Source organism: Choloepus didactylus, chromosome X (assembly GCF_015220235.1).
Source record: "Choloepus didactylus isolate mChoDid1 chromosome X, mChoDid1.pri, whole genome shotgun sequence".
NCBI lineage: Eukaryota > Metazoa > Chordata > Mammalia > Pilosa > Megalonychidae > Choloepus > Choloepus didactylus.
In genome coordinates, this window is record NC_051334.1 from 186,242,959 (window position 1) to 186,263,786 (window position 20,828).

At 41.8% G+C, this 20,828-nt stretch overlaps 1 pseudogene; it reads left to right on the forward strand.

Moving 5' to 3' along the window:
* The first annotated feature begins 1,031 nt into the window (after nucleotides 1-1,031).
* Nucleotides 1,032-20,828, forward strand: part of LOC119522515 — a 100,901-nt pseudogene continuing 81,104 nt past the window's right edge.

The following is a 20,828-nucleotide window of genomic DNA, read 5'->3' on the forward strand; positions in this document are numbered from 1 at the left end:
AACTATTATGGCCAGGACTTGATCACACAACCTTGGGAGCTTGTTGTAGCTATTTATAAAGATGAATTCTACCAGTGTCCCAACTGTAAGGTAAACTCCAAGGGTGGTAGGATGCTAACAGAGTTAGCAGTAAAATAAGGTGAGAAAAGTGTCTGGTGGATGAGGATGCATGTTAAGAAGAACGTTGCACATAAGATGAGCACACTTCTGGCTAAGCCAAGCCCCACCCTGGGAGTACTCATCAGTCCTAGTTTGTAGCTTCCTGCATGGGAATATCTGCCTCATCATCCCTCTATACTTTAAAGCCCAAGTCTGGGTACTATACCTACTGAGATATATATGCCCCCACCCCCCAATTTGAAACAAAACTTGGATACCCAGTGGAACATGTCTATTTGCTGAAGTCTTAACAGCCTGAAGGCAGTGATTTAAGACCAGAAAACATAAAACTGAGGAGAGCTACATGGGAATTGGGGAAAAGGGGGGTGAATGGGAAAATTGCTTGGTAGTAGCCAAGAAGTGAATGGTCTTCAAGGCACATTAGAGACATGTCTAACAGGGAAGTAGGATGATGCACATGTCCATTAAGACTTAAACATGGCCACATTAGCTAGGAGGGATTTCAGATGAGTCGTTCAAAATACTAGGTAATGGTGAAGGGTGAGAGAGAACAGAATGAACCACTAAATAAGGATGGCCCTGGGGAAGGCTTGAAAGAGACATGGTTTTCCAGCCATGTGCATCACCAGAATTGAACATGGGGGGGGGGTAAAGAGGGGGTGGCAGGTCACTTTGGAAAAGCTCTTGAGGTGTTGATAAAGAAATTCCCCCTTTCTCCAATCCCCCCACACACACCTGCCCCATGGAAGTGTCAGAAGTAGTGCTTTGTGATGTTTAAGACTCCCTCAGCCACCATTGGCTGGAGGAGTGCCTTGCCGACCAATCACACTGAAGGGTGTGGCTGTTCATTGTCCTGGGGAGCTATATATAGGGCGGCCAGGAGCAGAGGTTAGGCCACTATTGGCTACAACATGACTAAAGCGAGTAGGAAACCATGGGAGCCAAGAACGACTGAGGAACCACCAACCCCAAAGACCAAAAGGACGAAAAAAATGAAGACCTCTTGTCAACCCAAGCACAGAAGTGATGGCAAGGTAAGACAACTCCACCCAAGCTCCTCTCTCTTTTTCCCATTGATTCCTTTCCCTCCCTCCCTCCCACCACGATGCCCACCTGTCCTTGCCTGGCACAATCCCCTCCCCAGCCCACAGCCCTTCTCACGAAGCCCCCTTCCCGTCCAGTCCTCCTCCTCCTCGAAACTAATGTCCTCCTGGACCCCTCCTGTCCCTCCAGGTGCAGTATACAGCAATGGAGATTAAAAGTCCCAATCAGGGGACTTTGAAGAAGAAACCTCAAGCATCTAGCACCCGCCCAAAAAAGCCTAAGAAATCTAAGAGGCCAAAAATGTACGCCTGCTATCACCCGATGAATAAGAGATGGAGCCGCAAGAACATCCAGAAAAAAAAGCCGCGGAAGCAAAGTAAGAGACGGCGTCAGAACAGGAGACAGGAGAGACTCTGGAGGGTTGCATGCTTCCAGCGACCACCCTGCCCTTCTGCCTAGTGACGGCCAGAGACCTGCAGCTACGTGTTGCGTCTCCAGCGGCGGCTGTTGGCAAGTGGCCGACCGCGTTGAGGCCAAATCTCACTCAGTGTGAGCTGATGGTGAGAATTAAAAACAAGTTGTGTAAAGGAGATGTGTGTGTGTCTCTGTAGTTCTCCGATGGTGGGTGGGGAGGGAGGAAGGGCGGAGGCAGGTGTGGGAGGAGGGAGGGGGTGGGGTCGGGCCCTGTTGGGGGAAGACCAGCAGGTCCACAGCGAGCCAGGCATGAGGGATAAGGACTGGGTGCAGATTGGCCATTGAAGACAAACCTCTGCCTTCACTTTATCCCACAGCAAGGAGGAAAAAGGACATGGTGTTTCTGAGTGGGTGTGTGTAGGTGAGTGTGAGTGCATCACCCAGATGGGGAGAGGTGTGATGTGTGGGAGGAGGCAGTGTCACCTCCCCCCCAAAGGCACACACAGGAATCCCCTCCCAGCCACCTACATCATAATGGCCTTTGTGGCCCCCACCCTGTGAGACCCTATGATGTAAGCAACTAATGACCCTCTGAAGGACCAAAAACCCATCCTGCTAAAAGTCACCACCAGCGCCCCCAAGGACTGAAATCGCGGTGTTGGGATGCCACAAACCCAACACTGATGAGGTCACTTTCCTGCTAAGAAACTTGGGGTGGAGTGGAGGGCAGGGCGGTGGGAGTGGGCCAGCCCCCACCCCAGGTGCAGCCAATAAAGGAGAGCATTGTCTGCAGAGAATTTTAATAGGACAATAAAGCTGAGTAGCCACAGGGTCTGTTTTGATTATTGCCACTCTCCAGTATTTCTAAATATTGTCAGTGACTAAACACTCTTTCCTCCAGAAAAGTCTTTTGTTGGTCTAACTTCTAAAAGTGTGTTATGGTGGTGGTGTTTTAATTATATACATGCATTTCACATGCCCACCTTTTTAGTACCTATAGGTTAGTAATCATTGCATACCACGTGGAAGTCAACTTGGAGAACTCCCTCTGACACCTTTGGTCTCAGACACAGGCTGATTCAGTTACTGCTGCTTCTTTCTATAGTGAGTTCTTAATGCTTTCAAATTGTTTGAGATCATTTCCAGCACACTTCCAGTCTGCAGTCCCCATGGTGATGTATATAATACTCATATCCCTATGTTTAAACAGTAGATTCTAAATAAGCTGGCTGAACCTGCTAGTTCATTAGAAACATATAAGGCCTAAGGCTAACCCCACCACTGCTTTACTCCATGGCCATAAACCCAAACGAGAGACCTTCCACCTAGGGAACTATGTGAAAGGCCCTATCATACGGCATCTCCATCAAGAAGCTAGGAGCTTGTTGCAGCCAGAGCCAACTTCATGAGCATGCCACCTGTGTAGTCACTCAGGACCCCACTCTTAAAAGGGCTCCATGGCCTTGGTTTAATGCTTGGTTGACACAGTCATGAAATTCATAATTTTTGAACAAAGGGCCCCACATTTTCAATTTACACCCAGCCTTGCAAATTATGTAGTCAGTTTTGGCCCCACCCTCAGGCCTCTGGAATCAGAATTTCGTTGGTGAGTCCCAGGCCTATAAGTGAGAAGGTTTCAGTGCTGCTTCCCAGCTGCGGACAATTCAGTGACTCATTCTATTTCACATGGGAAAAGACAGAGACATAAATGCATTTAACATAGATGGCAAACAAGTGCGTGTCGTTCAGGACACTCCTTCTAACAGGTTCTCTTGCTGGCCTGCTACAACTCCCAAATCTGGCATGCATGCTAAACCAGGATGCCAGCTGCTAGGCCCTCTCATCTACATCTGGAAAACTCATACAGAATGCATATGGAACTCATTCTTTCTCTTGCCAATTGAACCCATACCTCGAAACCCAGGGCAGCCCTGCAAATAGGCAATATGGGCTGCCTGCCAGAGTTGGAATCCTTGAATGCTCTTGACTTCTCAGTTCTGAAATGAGGCCATGACCTGCTGGATCCTTGAGGTGTCCTCCATTTCTGAGTTAGAAGAAAGGGACTGGCAAAGTCTTTGTAGGTTGTCTGGACATCAAAAGGCTCTTGTGACCTTTTTATAATTGTAAAGGATTCAGCAACATCTGGATGAGATTTTGCCTCAAGCACTAACAAATTCTAACATGAGGAAAAAGTGATAAGCAAAATCTGCTGGTCAGACTACCAAAACAGTGGAGGATGTGGGGGATCCCAGACGGAACCTCACTTGTCTAGCACATATGTAGTTCTCTTCAAGCCAAGTGAAAGTGCATGCTAAAGAGGATTTGTGCTTTGAAAACCCTGTTTCTCCCCATCTATTTCACAGGCCATGGAGATCTGAGAAAATAGAGTGCAAAGGCTGATGACCCATGAGTTCTGGAGGGTGATACATCCAAGGAACCACAAGCTGCTCCTTTCACCCCTTCCTTTTCTAATTTTGTTAGTGAAAAATTAGAGCTCTTGCTTGCCATGTGGAACTCAAGGCACATTATCTATTTCTTTCATAGTCACTCCAAGTTGAAAGTGACCCAATTACAGAAAAGGACATTTTGCCCCTGCCAGGAATTGACCCTGGAGGAGTTCCTTACTACCACCACTTCCTCTGTTAAGCTTTTTGCAAGGGATGAGCATGAGGGTTCAACTTCCTGAGTGGTTTGTGGCACAGCAGCTCCAAATCATACAGTATCTCCATTTCCATGTACATTTTGTCAATTTTTTAATGGGTGGTGCAAGACCTTCAGAAATTTGGCATGCAGGGGTGGGGGGGTGGTGTTCCCTCTGAGTATGTAGTGCTGAAGCATGATGACAACTAGGCTAGGCACTGTGGCAGACATTTCAACTCTGACCTGTAACAGCACTCCTGGGAGGGCAAGATGAAGCACCCTCCCAGTCCTTCATCTATGACATTGTCAAAGAGGCTCATTCACAGGGGAAAAGATCTAAGGATGCTTTGCAAATGGAGTACCAGCTAACCGGCTACATGAAAAAGGATGGAAAGAGCTCACTTTTGGAGTGTTTTAATCTTTAGGGCCCCTGTATTCGAGCTTGTGGGTTACCTGGTTTGTGAGCAATGATGCTGCCATTTCTCGCCAACAGGAACAGGAAATACTGCCAAATACCAGTGGTCAGGCAATGACCCCCAAGGCAGGCTGGACAAGTGACTGCACCCAGACCTCTCCCAGCTTCCTCCCACTGGCAAGACCAGTTCCCATAAGTATGTAATTCTCCAGAGTGCAACAGATTCTTGTCAGGAATAAGTGAACATATTTCCACTTAACAAACAAATCTGCTTCAAACTGAGAAGGCAGAAAAGCAAACTGAATTCCCTTCTAAAGACAAACAGAACCTCCAAATCATGTGGTCTTCACATTGGTACATTGTCTTTCTTGCCTCTGAGGATCCTGTGCTTAGTCTGGCTCTGGGTCCCCTAGATCAAACACTGTTCTGTTCTGGGGAGAAAGATCTGGGCCCATCACAAGCCTGTCCCAGCCAGCACCTTGCAGCTAATGTTAACACCTCTGCAATAAAAAGTTGATCCAAATTTTTGCATGTTGCAGGCATGGGGCAGGATTATCTTTTGGGATATATTACTTCTCTCATAAGAAGCAGACATGACATGTCTAACAACACCTTGAAAGGGCACTTGAATCACCTGTGCCTCCAAACACAACTGAAGCCCATGAGCCCTGACCTGTCATGAGGAGAGATACTGGCAAGAGAGAAGCCTGGAGATGAAGTGTGGAACCAGGGTGTGGACCTCACCAGTAGGTAATCCAGGTCATTGAATTCTGCCAACACTCTGGGGCCAGCAGCTCTCAGGACAGCTTCTAGCAGGAATTACTAATGGTTGCTGAGGAGGGTCCCAGCATTTCAGAGCCAAAACCACTCACTTGACCGAGCTCATTCATCTATCATCTGTGGCTCTGTCTCCTCATGCACTTGCTCAGTCATTCATCCAGCACACATTTGCACACCTTCTGTGTGCCACATACTGTGCTTGGCACAGAGGGAGTTGGGGAGAAGGGCAGCTGGGGTGCACAAGAGAAGAAGACAAGTTGGACTGGGTTCTAGACCAATAGTTCCCAACCTGAGAAACCATGGATCTTTGGGGGGCTTTGGAGTTAATGCAGAGGGTTCAGCATGGAAAGAAGGCATCAATGGACTGAATAAAATAGCACAGGGGTTTTATGCAGGTACTGTGGCATAGTGGTCAAGAGAGGGGCCCTAGAGCCAGACATCCTGGGTTCAAATCCCAGTTCTGATACTCAGGCAGATTCCTTCATTTTGTCATGCCTCTGTTTCCTCATCTATATAATAGGAATATATAACAGTATGAATCCAAGAGTTAGTTTATGTGAAGCATATAAGTATTTGGCCATTATTACATGCATGACACAATGTTTCACATGCTATCTAATATATTAAATATAAATTTATTTAACAATATAATTGAATTTAAAGGAGCTTGTCATTCTGCCTTTTCTTGATCAACTGATGCAGAAAGTACAATTACTGTCACGTGAGGGCATCATGATTTATTTGGATGTTCAAAATAAAGGGATGGTAGGCCTCCTTAATGGCATTGCCCCACAGCCCTTGTCCTTCTCCAGCCATTTATCCATATGGACAGAGCCTGAGATTGGGGACTGGCTGGGCTCTGATTCTTATCCCAACTCCGCTCCTGTTTGTCAGTTGAGAAGCATTTTTAAGAATCTAATTATACTAGGCCCAAAATGAGACACTACCTCTTAGCTATGAAACCTGCAACATATTACTTTACCTGCCTCAATCTCATTTTCCTCTCCCTGTGAAATGGGTATAAATTCCCAGGTTGTTTGAGAATTAGATGAGTGACCTATTTAAAATCACAGTGCCTGGCTCAGAATAGATACTCAATCAATGTCCCTTTTCTTTCTAACTCATGAAATGGCAATAGAGAAAAGGCTATAAAACCTGCTGAATTCCCTAAATATGAGAAGTTATATGTGGTTCCTGGTGGTCACAAGAGGTAAAATGTCTTCTGCCCTCTTAAAGTAGGGGATTGGGCTGATATAAAAATTAGATCCCATAAAACATATCTTAGTCAGGGGCTGCTGCTGCCCATTATGGGAAAGAGCTGAACACACAGGCACTGGTAGAAACAGAGACTATAGCCTGGAAATGCTTGATGGCTCAGAATTTAATCAGGTTGGGTGTCACAATTTAGTTATGGGTATGGCTCCTATATCAATATCCTTTGGATAAACATGTGGGCCCCTAAGGCCAAAGAGAGACAGAGTGGGGATCTGAGTACTAAGATGAAGGATGGGAGGATGGATGGAGGCAGACCAGAGGTGCATCGATTAACCTCAGGTACAGAGCACTCATTTGCAATTTCACCCCTCTGGTTGACATGGCCATCAAGTATATGCATAAAGAACACTGCAGTAATGATGATAACTCCCCACAACTTCAGGGATCAAGATGACATGTGCTATGAGCTTCTCAGAAGATGATTACTCATCCCCTGATCTGACTCTGGGAATACAGGAGTGAACACGTTGGATGAAGACCCTGCCCTCATGGAACTTAAAAGTCTAGTAGGGGAGACAGATAACAAACACATACACATATAATATCAAGAGGTGATAAGCACCATGGAGCAAAATGAATCAGGGTAAATGGTCCATGGTGAGTGACCCAGTAAGTGAGGCTGGGGGTCGAGATAACATTTTAAGATAGAATGGTCAAGGAAAGCGTCTTGGGGGTGTGACTTTTGAACTGAAGGGTGGTTGTGGAAGGGGAGCAAGCCCTGTGAAAATCAGGGAAAAGTATTCCAGGCAGATTACAAAGCAAGTACAAAGACATTGAGGCATAAATAAAATCGGTGAGTACAGGAACAGCAAGAAGAGCAGCCTGGGACTTGTGAGTGAGGCAAAGTGTAGGAAAAGAGGTCAGAAAAGTAGCCGAAATGCGACCTTCGTTGCTACTACCTTCTAACTACTTCCATTGCTACCATCATAGCCTAAGCCATCATCACCTCTTATCTGAATTCCTGTAATAGCCTCCTTAATGAGTTTCCCAGCTTCTGCCCTTGATCTCCTTCAGTCTATTCTACTGGTTCCTAAACTGTACTACACATTAGAATCACCTGGGGCGTTTTAACACTTCCCATGTCCATGAAGCACTTTAGGCTCATTAAATCAGAATATTTGGGGGTGGGAATCAGGCCTCAGTATTTTTAAAAGATTCCCAGATGATTCCAATGTGCAGCAAAGCTTGGGATCACTGGTCTATTTTCAATAGTGCAGTCAGAGTTGTCTTGCTAAAACAATTCTGATCATGCATCACTCCCCCACTTAAAACCCTCCAGTGGTACCCATTGTATTTAGAATAAAATCAAACTCATTCCTATAGCCTACAAGGCCCTGCAAGCTTGGCCCCTGCTAATCTCCCCAATGTCATTTGATTCCATTCCTTCCCTAGCTCACTATGCTTAAACTACTGGCCTTTCTGTTTCTCAAACATGCTGAGTTTTATCCTGCTTCAAAGCCCTGGTCCCTTTGATTGGAACACTCTTCCTGCAGATATGTGAAAAGCTGGCTCCTTCTTGTTATTCAGGCCTCTACTCTAATATCGTCTCCCCAGAAAGCCCTTCCCTGACTCTTCTAGCTAATTTTGTACACACACACACACACACACACACACACACACACACACTGTGTAGATGCTGTGAGGTACCATCCAGATAACCCTTCAGGGACTGAAGGACTTATAGTCCCAGCTGCTGGAAATGCTGTCAGCACTTGACTTTGGCTGGAAAGACCACACTTTTCCAGGTGTGGCCTGCATCCAATGACTGGTCATTGATGAAGTTTAAAGACACAGCTGCCTCACTGCAATGTGGGACAACTCTGAAGGGCATTCCCAGTCTCAACATTCCTCATGGGGGTGACTGGAACCTTGGTTGAGATTGTATCATGTCCCAACTTCTCCCTCTGTCCAATCCTGCTTCCTACCCTTCCACAGCAGTCCATCCCAAGAACACCCCTTTACTCAAGATAGGTGGAGCATGAAAAACCCCTGGTAACAATTCAATTCTCAAAACCTTTAGCTATGGGGAACTGGGATGCTATAACTGTGGAAGGAAATTCACTAGCAGGAGTGGAATTTGGTATCCTTTGCTGAGCATGATTGATGCTTTAGAAAAAGAACAAAGGGCTATGAGTGATTAATTGGCAATTAAAAGCTGTGGGAAAATCATAGCACTTCCTCAGTAGACTGTAAAAATATTCTCATCTCTTGCATCCTGACAGCAGACAAAGCTGAGGCCGAGGCCTAGGAATGAATCACAAAGAAGCTTGGACTGCCAACCACAAGTCTGTTTTGGCAAGATGAGGGCCCTGATTGGGAAAGAATGAGACCCCATATGGGGACATGGGTTGATGCAACTGAAAATATTGACTCCTCAGAGCCCCCTGGCACTTCTCCATCTGCACAAGTGGCCACCCATTTCTATGAATTGTTTGTTCCTTGCTTGAGGGTGAGGCAGCCTTGTGTGCTGTCGGAATCTGCCTCTGCCTCCACTCCTAGTCAATAGGCCAATAACGAGGGTTGTGTCAATATATAACCTGGATGGGGGAAGTGCTGGGTTTGCAAAGGGAGGAAAGGGACTTGACCTCAAGAGAGCAAAAGGACCTAATCGGCACAAACCAGCAGGAACCAGGAGAATATGAACTGAGGGTACTGGGTCAAGGGGGAATCTGAACATAAAATAAGATGAAAGATATTAATCATATGGGAGCAGTCACTAGAGATACAGGATGTAACACCCTGGTGAGGACCCTGGGAGATGACATGGAAATGATTCCTAGGCTGGCTCTTAGAAGTATGGAAAAAGCAATGGTCCATGAAAAGCAGAGGAGAAATGCCAGAAATGTCAAAACAGACAATAAAAATGGTATTAAATGGCTTGGAGAAATGGACATGTTAGAGTAGCTAAATTATGTAAGTCTGGAATCCCCATTAGATGACTATTTTCTACAGAAGTGTCTGGAGGATATACCAGTCCCCAAGGCCATCAGGAATGCATGGGTGTGAGGGCCACCAGCATTTCTAAGATCTGTGGTGGATCACTCTTGTAGGACAGGGCAGATAGTAGGAGAGGCAGTCACAGAGCTGGGTTCACTGATAGCAATGGAGATGTTAACAGTAGAGGAGAGGGGATGATATTTACCATCAGAAGCTAGGTAGGTACAATTACTGCAATTAATGCCAGGGTCAGAGTGGCAACCAGGAGCGCTTGACCCATTTAGAACTATGGAGATGGTTATCAGAATACGGTTATCCTAGGTGTCCTAGTTATCATAGGGGCAAGAGAGACAGATAGCCAGCAAGAGTATTCCTCATTCTATACAGTTAGAAAAAGTCAAGGATAGATGAACAAGATGTTGTGGGCTTTCACATCAAACCAACAAAAAGTCACTATCTCTTGTCCGGTTTCCAGATCTGTGCCAGTTTTCAAACATGGAACTAAATTGGATGAAGGAGATGATGGTCCACAGGAGGAACAACTGAGCTACACCACAGCAGCTGTATATGGTAATGATTCCTCTGGGCTTTCTCCAAAAGGACAACTAGCATTTATTTGGGTAACTGTATGTGCGTGAAAGGGAAATATCCAAACATTTAACAGAATACAAGCTCTCACTGATGCCCAGAGACTTGAAGCATCATCCTGACTTTCTGTTGGAGTAAGAACGTATGAGGACCAGGTAATAAATGTGTCATTGACCTAGAGAGTGCAGTAAATACCTTAAAACAGAATGTATTAGTTAGGGTTCTCTAGGGAAACAGAATCAATGAGTGATATCTATAAATATAAGATTTATAAAAGTGTCTCATGCAACTGTGGGGATGCACGAGTCCAGATTCCATAGGGCAGGCAGAAAACTGGCAACTCCAATGAAGATGTTCGATGAACTCCTCAGGCAACGAGCTGGCAACTTCAATGAACGTGTTCGATGAACTCCTCAGGCAATGAACTGAACTGGCAATTTCGACGAACTCCTCAGGAAACGCTACACTGATCAGCTGAAGAAGAAGTGAAGGTCCTCTATCTGTCTTGCTTAAAAGTCTTCAACTGATTGGATTAAATCCAGCTGACTGCATTCTCTCATTGTGGAAGACATGCCCTTTGTTGATGTCATCAGTCACAGCTGCAGCCAATTGGCTGATGATTTAACAAACCAGCCTGTTGGTTTATTAAGCAGCCACAAACGTCTTCACAGTAACGGTTAGGCCAGTGCTTGCTTGACTAGACACCTGGATACCATCATCTGACCAAGTTGATGCATGAACCTAACCATCACACCAAGATATAGTGATTTTATCCCCACAGCCAGAAGACACAGGTATGAGAACCAAAGAGCAGAAGTAGAAATCAGCACTGTCACCATTGCACATTACCTAATTTTGCTTCCTATTCCTGAAACCTTCAGCTCAGAGGGTTTGGAAATGCTAGGGCCCAAAGAAAGACTGTTTCCACCAAGCAACAGAATCATCATGGTTCTGATGGATTAGAAATTAAGACTACATACTGGTCATTTTTGGTTCTTTAATCTGCTGAATCAACAGGCAAAGAAGGAGGAATACTGGATGAGATGATTGATCCTGATTACCAAAAGGAAATTGGGTTACGGCTACACAATGGTGGCCAGAAGGTGTGGGTCTGGATGCTGGTTATTCACTGAGGTCCTCCTAGGATTGCCATTGTCAACATAATAGTCAATGTAAGACTGAGTCAATCAATTAAAGACTGGACCAGTATGGACTTAGGACCTGTGGGAAGTAAGTTTTGAGTCACTGTGAAATATATAAAACCTTGAAGCTATCAGATGGTAGAAGGAACAGGGAATAAGTGGTGAATGAAGAAAATATGATTTATCAACCTAGGCCTGGTGATATGCTACACAAAAAGGCATAGCAGCTATGTTTCTTATTATTTGTTTCCCTCCCTTTCTCAAGCCAGATTACATGATGAGTACCAGTTCCTCTTAGTATTCTTAACTTAACAAATTAGGCTCTAGTGAACTGACATTACCCTGTAGTGATACACTACACTACCTAGGATTTTGGTTTGGGGGTTGGAGTGCTTCTTTTAGGAAAAGGACAAGAATAGATGCTGCAAGGCAAAAGGGGTATATGGTGGTTATTTTACATTTCCTCATATCCAGATCCAGTATCTATAGTTCTCTGCTCTTCTCTGTACCTAAGGATTCTGACCTCTATGGAACCCATCACCTGGGATCCCTTGCCTCTAGCTTCTGGTTGAGTTGGTCAACTTGAGACAATAGCTAGAGATCAGAGGGTGAAAAGAGAGAGGTTGGGATATTTATTCCTCTGGTTCCCTCCCTGCAGTGCCATGGATTGCCAGGGGCTGCTTTCCTTTACTTAGGGCCACATAGGTTGGCACCTGTTCTCTCCAACTCTCACTGGGCTGTAGCAACAACATTCCTTACCCTTACCTATTCAGGCCTAGAAGTGATAGCAGCTTTCCTCTCTTGCTCATTCCTGAGTGCTCCATCACTCTTGTTGGTTCCCTTATGTTTGTCCATAATTCTATAAATAGTCCCTCCATTCAATTCTTTTCAGTTAAACCCTCTTGAATACACCATGCGTTTCCTCTGCAATCCTAGAAGATACACTTGGGGATGAGGGGGCTCTGTTAGAGGAGCTTTTATAGGGAGCTAGTATTATGAAAAGCTCTATGCTGAGGAGGGGATAGTTGGGGAGGAGTAGATGTCTAGAGACTAATAGCTAAAATCCTCCACAATGTTTCTTCTCTAAACTTTGAAAAAGATGTCACTGCTTCTTTTCCTGGACATCACTGCTTCTTTTCCTGGACAACCATAACTACCCAGGCTTGGAATAATCATTGCAGGGTCTTAGGGACCTAGGCTTATATGGTGGTTTGGAGCTGTATGCACCCCAGAAATCATGTTCTTAAATCTAATCCATTCCTGTGGGTGAGAACCCATTGTAAGTAGGACCTTTTGATGAGGTTACTTCAGATCAATCAGGATGGGTCTTAACCCCACTACTGAAGTCCTTTATAAGAGAATGAAATTCTCACACAGAGAGAGAAAGCCATGGAAGCAAGAAGCTGAAAGCCATGAAACCTGGAAGAGAAGGGAGACATCAGCAGACACTGCTATGTGCCTTATCATGTGGCAGAGGAGTCCAGGATCACAAGCGGCTGGTCTTCAAGAAGAAATCATTGTCTTGTTGATGTGGACATTTCATGACTTCAAAACTGTAAGTGTGTAAGCTAATAAAATCCCATAGTTCAAGTCAATGCATTTCATGCTATCTGCCTGGAGCAGCTTAGCAAACCAAAACAGCTTGTGAGCTCTATCCTTGTCCATGGGTGAAAAAGTTGGAATCATCAAGTCCATCAAATGGAGATTGCAGTAATTTATTTTATCCCAGCATCCACCCTTTTTCATGGTCTCATCCTAGTTTACCCTTGGGCTCATTATCTGCCGAAAATCAAATTGTTTTACTGACATCATTGCTATTCGAGTTACTGAAGAAGTTGTTATCTGCAAAGATTCAATCAGTAAATTTCTATGGCAAAACTCCAAGTGCTCCTTACAGTATAAATAGCTCACAAATTTCAGTGTTATGTGGTAGAAAAGAAACAATACTTAGTTCTAAAACCTCATTTCCCACAAACTATTTATGCAACTTTGGAACGATACCCCCAAAACTAGCAATACAACATTGGAAACATTTTGTAACTCATACCTGTTTCATATTGGTCTAGATACATCACATAGTCACTGCAGGCTGGCAAATATGTGTGCTAGATAGGGCAAAAGGCAAAAGGCTAACTCTACTTCTTAGGGAGTATCAGCCACCATTTACTGAATAGTCACTTGTTACTTGAAATATTTATCAAATTAATCAATTAATTATCAAATTAATCAATTAATTATCTGTTGGGCATTGTGCAGAGCAATTTACTCACATAACCTATCATGAAAGAAACAAAATATTCAAATGTGAATCCATTTTTTAAATTCTTTTTTAATGGATTGTTTTGGAACAATAGCCTGATTCTTGGACATACCTTTCCTCATTGGGACAGACTCCTTGTCTCACTTTTGCATTGAAGGGGACTTAACTACATGCTCAACCTTATGAGAGATGACAACATGTTCCAGATAACTAGATCTGGACCTGCCTCCCTTAACATGAGTTAATACTGCTAAAATGATTCCAGAATATCTAAGGCACACATATACAGATGCTCATTTCATGCACACATGCAGGCACAAACACAACAGATCCTTCCACTCAGGGATGATTGTTATGACTAAAATTTATTGATCACTTATATGCTAGACATTATGCTAAGTGCAGTTTACACATTATTACATTTAATCCACACAATCACCTTATGAGGGGAATTCTCTTGATTGCCATGTTTTCAGATAAAGTTTAGTTTAAATGATTCCCCCAAGGATATGTAGATAGCAAATGGTGGAGATGGGATTTGAACTCAGTTCTGTCTGACTGTAAAACGTGTCCCTGAACACTTCACTGTACTTCACTTAGCCGACGTAGCCATGTTCCATACCACATGATCTTCATTCCCTACTGCTAATTGGAGTGATGAGCCCACGGTTTAAGGGAAGCCAATCCATAGGCTGGGCAGTGTACAACACAACTGCCTATACCTGAAACATCAATGTTATACTGCTATACAAATTAAGACAGTTTGATATTGGTTCAAGGAAAGACAAAATAATCATTGGAATGTAATAAAAATCCCAGAAACAGAACCATATTGAAAGTTATTTTATGAGAGAGCTGGCACCTTAGGTCTATAGGGAAAGGTTAAACTTTAAAAAAAAATGGTGCTGAGACAAATTTGACCCAGTTATTCCCCTTCAAATAATGTTCCCTATAGATGCACTCACATTTATGAGCAAAAATGTATATACTTAGATGTTGCATCACTATTTGTAGTAGCAAGAGATGAATCACAATTTACTGTATATCAGTAGGGACACACTTTGGTATCCTATGAAACTCTTACAAACAATTAAGAAGATTTATATGTACTGATATGGAAAGATCTCAAAGATATATTGTTAATGAAAATACAGTAAAACATTTAGGGTGTGTACTATGCTCCTATTTGCATATGTTAAAGTGTTATATGCACTGTACATATATATGCTTGAATATGTATTGATGATTACTGTAATAATACATAAGAAGGTGAGAGGATTGTTTGTCTCTGGGGAGCCAGGTAGGAACTGGGAAACTGGAGTGCAAGGGTGTTTTGGTTTGCTAAAACTGCCAGAATGCAATAAACCAGAAATGGGTTGCTTTTACAATGGGGACTTACTAACTTACAATTAATAGTTCTTAGGCCATGAAAATGTCCAACTCAAGGCATCAGCAGAATGATACCTGGATTCTGAAGACAGGCTACTAGCATCTGGGGTTCCTCTGTCATCTAGCAAGGCACATGGCTGGCATCTGCTGGTCCCTCACTCATAGGCTTCATTGCTTTCCGCTTCTGGTTCCAGTGGCTTTCTCTCTGAGCTTCCGTGGGTCCTCTCTTTGCTTCTCTGGGGCTTTTCTCTATGCTCTCTTGGTTTTTTCTGTCTTTTATTCTCCCATAAAGGACCTCAGTAAAAGGATTAAGACCCACCTTGAATGGGCTGGGTCACATCTCAACTGAAGGAGCCTTACCAAAAGGTCCCACCCACAATAGGTCTGCCCTCACAAGAATGGATTAAAAGAACACGGTCTTTTCTGGGGTACATAACAGATTCAAACTAACAGAGAAGGATACTTACTTTTAATCATATACCTTTTTGTAATATTAAAAGATTTAAATATATAAATATATATCATTTCCAATAGAAACGATTTAAGCTATGAAAAAAGTTATCACATATGCATGACCCAGTTTCTAAATTATGGTAATCATTCAATAAATATTTCTTGAACTGAGGAAAAGGTCCAAAATAACTGTCAAGTCATCCTCAGTTGAATCACTGTCCTGTACAATGCTATCTGTAAAACTGATCTTTGGGCATACTGTGGTTCCAAGTCAATTTCAAATTTCTTAAGGATGCATGTAATAAATGCTAGGTCTTTGTGTGAGTTATTTGTTTCTGTTCTTGAATTAACAGTTTTCATATATATCCCTGATATCTTTATATTAAAACCATCTCTTATCAACATTTGGGAAACAGTTGATATCTTCCTATAACCTTTACTAAGAGGTTAGCAGCTTGCTTTTCTCATTATTCATCTCTCATAATTTATTTTCCACTTTTTTTTATGTGGAAGTATTTAATTCCACATGGTAAAATTAGAAACTTATTTCAGGTCTTCCTAGCTTTATCATTTTATATTATGAAATATTTTATTGTATTCATTTTATTTTAGTCACTAAAACAATTGTGAAATGTTTAATAAAAACTAAATGACTAAAACATATACATATTCAATAGTTTTCTCAAAAAGTTAAATTTTGTTTGTCATGCTCTGTGGCCTAGGAATTATAAAAATTGGATGAATTGTCTCCCATTTCATGGTTTTCACCAGGAAGCCTGACTGAGAAATAGTAACTGATTTACATATTGTGTAAATGAAGCAAGTGAAAGGAGGGAGAATAAGAGAACTGCTTAGGGACCCCTTTGAGCAAGGCCACATAGTTAAAGAACACAAGAGTGAGACCCAAATAGGTAGCTCCATGCTCAGGAACATTGTGAGGTGCTGCTTCCTAAACAGAGACCTCAGATCAATCCAGAGGAGAGATGCCAATAGCTTTCAGCTCTGCCCAAAACAGCAGGGGTGGCACATTGGAAGAAAATTTTCCATATACATTGGAGTGTAGAAAATGAAGTGGTGTCACAATGGGATTGTCATACATATTCACACTGGAACACATCCTTGTCAGTTAAGTCAACTCTAAAAATAAGAAGGAAAATTCAGTGAAAAGTAAATGGCACAGAGACTTTGATTTCCTTTAATATCAAACTAAGTTATTCAAACCAATCTTCCCTCAAAAATTATGGATAACAGATATTTTTAGCTCTTCCTAGAAATTTTGAAGATGTTATAACAAAGTAGGAAATTATAAGGTCAAAATCTAAGGAGAAAATAGCAATCCAGAGGTAGACTGAAGCAGCTTTTGCTAAAGGCATTTGCCAGTCTTGTCTAACTTTAACTTAGGTTTCAGGAGGAGGCCAACATTCAAAGTATTTGGTCCACCCAGAGTAGGATGTCTAACAGAAGAAACTTTTCACTTTCATCTGGGGCTTCAAAGGACTACATCCTCAGTGTAAAGATGACCCAGGTGTAAACCAACCCTTCCACCCCTAGATGACTGTAAAGAAAGTTGTTTTAGTACTGAGGAAGGAGACCATCCCTGATAAGTTGTAACTGTAAACTAATATTCATAAAGATTTGAAGCCCAAATTGGCAAGGTTTGTATGATCTAAAACACACAAAAACCTGTGAATTTAAATCAAAATGGTTCTAGGCTCTGTCCAGGTAATGTCTCAGGTGCCTTACAGAAGCAAATGCAATTCCTCTCTTATGACAGCACCACCATCCTAGACTTCAAAGAATTTCTACAAAGAATTTTCAAAAGGACAAGTATCAGAACACAACTAAAAAGCGAGCTGACTAAACACATAAGGAAATGAGATGACAAAGAACCAGTAGTAAAAACAGACAGAAAAGGACCTGCAAAGACTTCAGATATTGGGATTATATAATAAGATTATAAAGCAACTATGCTTTCTATGTTTAAAGAAATAAAACACAAACTTGAAAATATCTTCAGGTAACAGAAAATATAAAATGGACATAGATGAAAAAAATAGAAATTCTAAAAATTAAATTAAATGACCAACTGAAAAAGCAAAAGCTCATTGGACAGGTGTAATCATAGTAACAGCAGCTGAAGTAAGAAAGAATTAGTAAATGGGAAGACAAGTCAGTAAAAAGGTATCCAGAAACACAGCACAAAGAGAAAAAATACAGAAAACACAAAAGAAATGTAAGAAACAGGGCAACTAGAGTAATGAGGTCTAAAATATATTTATTTGAAATCTCAGAAAAAGAGTAGTGAGAAACAGACACTTGCTATATTTGAAGAGATGATAAGTGAAGAATTTTTAAATCTGTTGAAAGACACAGATACAAACTTCAAGAATGAAACAAAGAAATAAAATCATATCAGGACACATAATGGTGAAAATGCAGAACACTGACGACAGAAAAATCTTAAAAGCAACCAGACCTCTCTCTCAGCCAACTCTTCGGGTAAACTCACTACCCTCCCTTACATGAGACATGATTTCCAGAGGTGTAAGTGTCCCTGGCAACGTGGAACATGACTCCCAGGAATGAGCTTAGCCCTGGCATTGTGGGATTGAGAAAGCCTTCTTGACCAAAAGGGGAAGAGAAATGAAACAAAATAAAGTTTCAGTGGCTGAGAGATTTCAAATAGAGTCGAAAGGTCATTCTGGAGGTTGTTCTTATGCATTATATAGATACCCCTTTTTAGTTTTTAATATATTGAAATAGCTAGAAAATACCTGACACTGTTGAATGGCAATCCAGTAGCCTTATTCTTGAAGATCATTGTGTAACTATATAGCTTTCACAGTGTGACTGTGTAATCATGAAAACTTTGCAACTGACACTCCCTTTATCCAGTATATGGACATATAAGTGGAAAAATGGGGACAAAAAGTAGATGAATAATGGGGGAGGGGGGAGTTGTGTGGGATTTTTGAGTGTTCTTTTTTCTTTTTTTCTTTATTTTGGAGGAATGAGAATTGATTGTGGCAATGAATGCAAAACTATATGATGGATACTGTGATCCATTCATTGCGTACTTTGGATGGATTCTGTGGTGTGCAAATATATCTCAATAAAATTGTATTTAAAGAAAAAAGCATCCAGAGAGAAATATGTATTACCTTCAAAGAAACAACACTTAAACTGACGGATGACTTCTCATCAGTAATAATGGAAACCACAACCCAGTGTAAGGAAGGCTTCAATGTGCTAAAAGAAAATAATTGCCAACTTAGAATTCTATAACAAATGAAAATATATTTCTTGATGAGAGTGAAATAAAAACATTTTCAGATGAACAAAAACCGTCAGTTTACTCTCAATAAGTGAAATTTTAAGCACATGCTTCTTAAAGAAGAAAAATTTTCCCAGATGGAATGTCTGACCTCCCAAAAAAATGAAGAACAAAGAAAATGGTAATATAAATGAGCACTGACTACATAAAACAATAATAATAATTCCATGTAGTATTTAAAAAAAACAAAAATAGAATTAAAACCCACAAAAGTAATAATATAAAAGTGGGCAGATTGGTATGTTTTAAGGTCTTTATATTATCTTAAAAAAAGGTAAAGATTTTGTTAAATGTTTGTGCCAGTTTGAATGTATTGTGTCCCCCAAACGCCATTATCTTTGATGTAGTCTTCTGGGGCAGACGTTTTGGTGCTGATTAGATTTGCTTGGAATGTGTCCCACCCAGCTGTGGGTGAAGACTCTGATGAGATATTCCCATGGAGGCATGGCCCCGCCCATTCAGGGTGGGCCTTGATCAGTGGAGCCATATAAATGAGCTGACTCAAAGAGAGGGAACTCAGTGCAGCTGTGAGTGATGTTTTGAAGAGGCGCTACAGCCAAGAGAGACACTTGAAGAAAGCACAGGAGCTGCAGATGAGAGACATTTTGCAGATGGCCGTTGAAAGCAGATTCTTGCTCCAGAGAAGCTGAGAGAGGACAAATATCCCAAGTGCAACTAAGAGTGACATTTTTGAGGAACTGCAGCCTAGAGAGGAACGTCCTGGGAGAAAGCCATTTTGAAACCAGATCTTGGAGCAGACGCCAGCCACGTGCCTTCCCAGCTAACAGAGGCTTTCCAGACACCATTGGCCATCCTGCAGTGAAGGTACCTGATTGCTGATGTGTTACCTTGGACACTTTATGGCCTTAAGACTGTAACTCTGTAACCAAATAAACCCGCTTTATAAAAGCCAATCCATTTCTGGTGTTTTGCATTCTGGCAGCATTAGCAAACTAGAACAATGTTGGACTGTGATAAGCTAAGTATATGTGTTATAATTTATAGGGTAACCACTCAAGGAATAGCAACTAAATGTATAATAGTAGAAGAAACAATGGAATGTTAAAAAGCAATTAATCCAAGGGAAGGAAGAAAGTAGAGAATATAATTATAAAACACCTGGTTAAACAGAAAGCACAAAAGAATCAGGGAGCTTTAAACACAAATATATCAGGAATTCATTAAAAGTAAAAAGTCTAAAATCTGCAGGTATAATCAACAATTTCAAAATGGCTTAAAAATTCAACTATATTCTTTTTATAAGAGGTGTATATAAAACATAAGAATATATGAGGGTTGAAAGAAAAAGGATGGAAAAAGTTATAACAGGCAAAAACTAACAACAACAAAAAATCTAGAAAAAGAAACTAAAGCAAAAAGGTCATTATATAGAGATAAAAGATTAAATTTATCAGGAGGACGGAATAATGCAAAATTTCCAAGTTCACTCAAGTGCTTGCTGGCAGGATCCAATTCCTCAGAGGCTGTTGGCCAGAGGCCTCCCTTAGCTCTTTACCATGTGGGCCTCTCCAAAGGGCAACTCACAATGTGGCAGCTGGCTTCCATCAGAATGAGCTTGCAAGAGGGCAAGTTAAAATGCTAGCAAGACAGAAGTCACAGCCTTTTGTAAGCTAATCTTGGGAATGACACCCCATCACTTCTGTCATATCATATTCATGAGAAGCAAGTGATTAGGTCCAGTCCACAGTCAAGGGGAGGAAATGATGCAAAAACTTTAATTGCAGAAGGTGGGGATCATTTGAGGGTGGGGGGTCATTTTAGGAGGCTGCCTCCTATGGGGGTCTCCTGTAAAATCAACATTTTCATAACAAAATGTTTGCAAAATTTCATGTACATCCAAATCTATGTTCTGAACGCTTGGGATGCATAGCCAATGTCAGGTTTAATGTGATCAATTATTACAAAATAAAGCATTGAAGCATGTAGTGTATATATATAGGGGAAGGAGAGAGAAAAAAAGCTACTTATTGGGACCATTTGGTGTTGGGACAAGAAATCTCACACAGCTCATTGTTC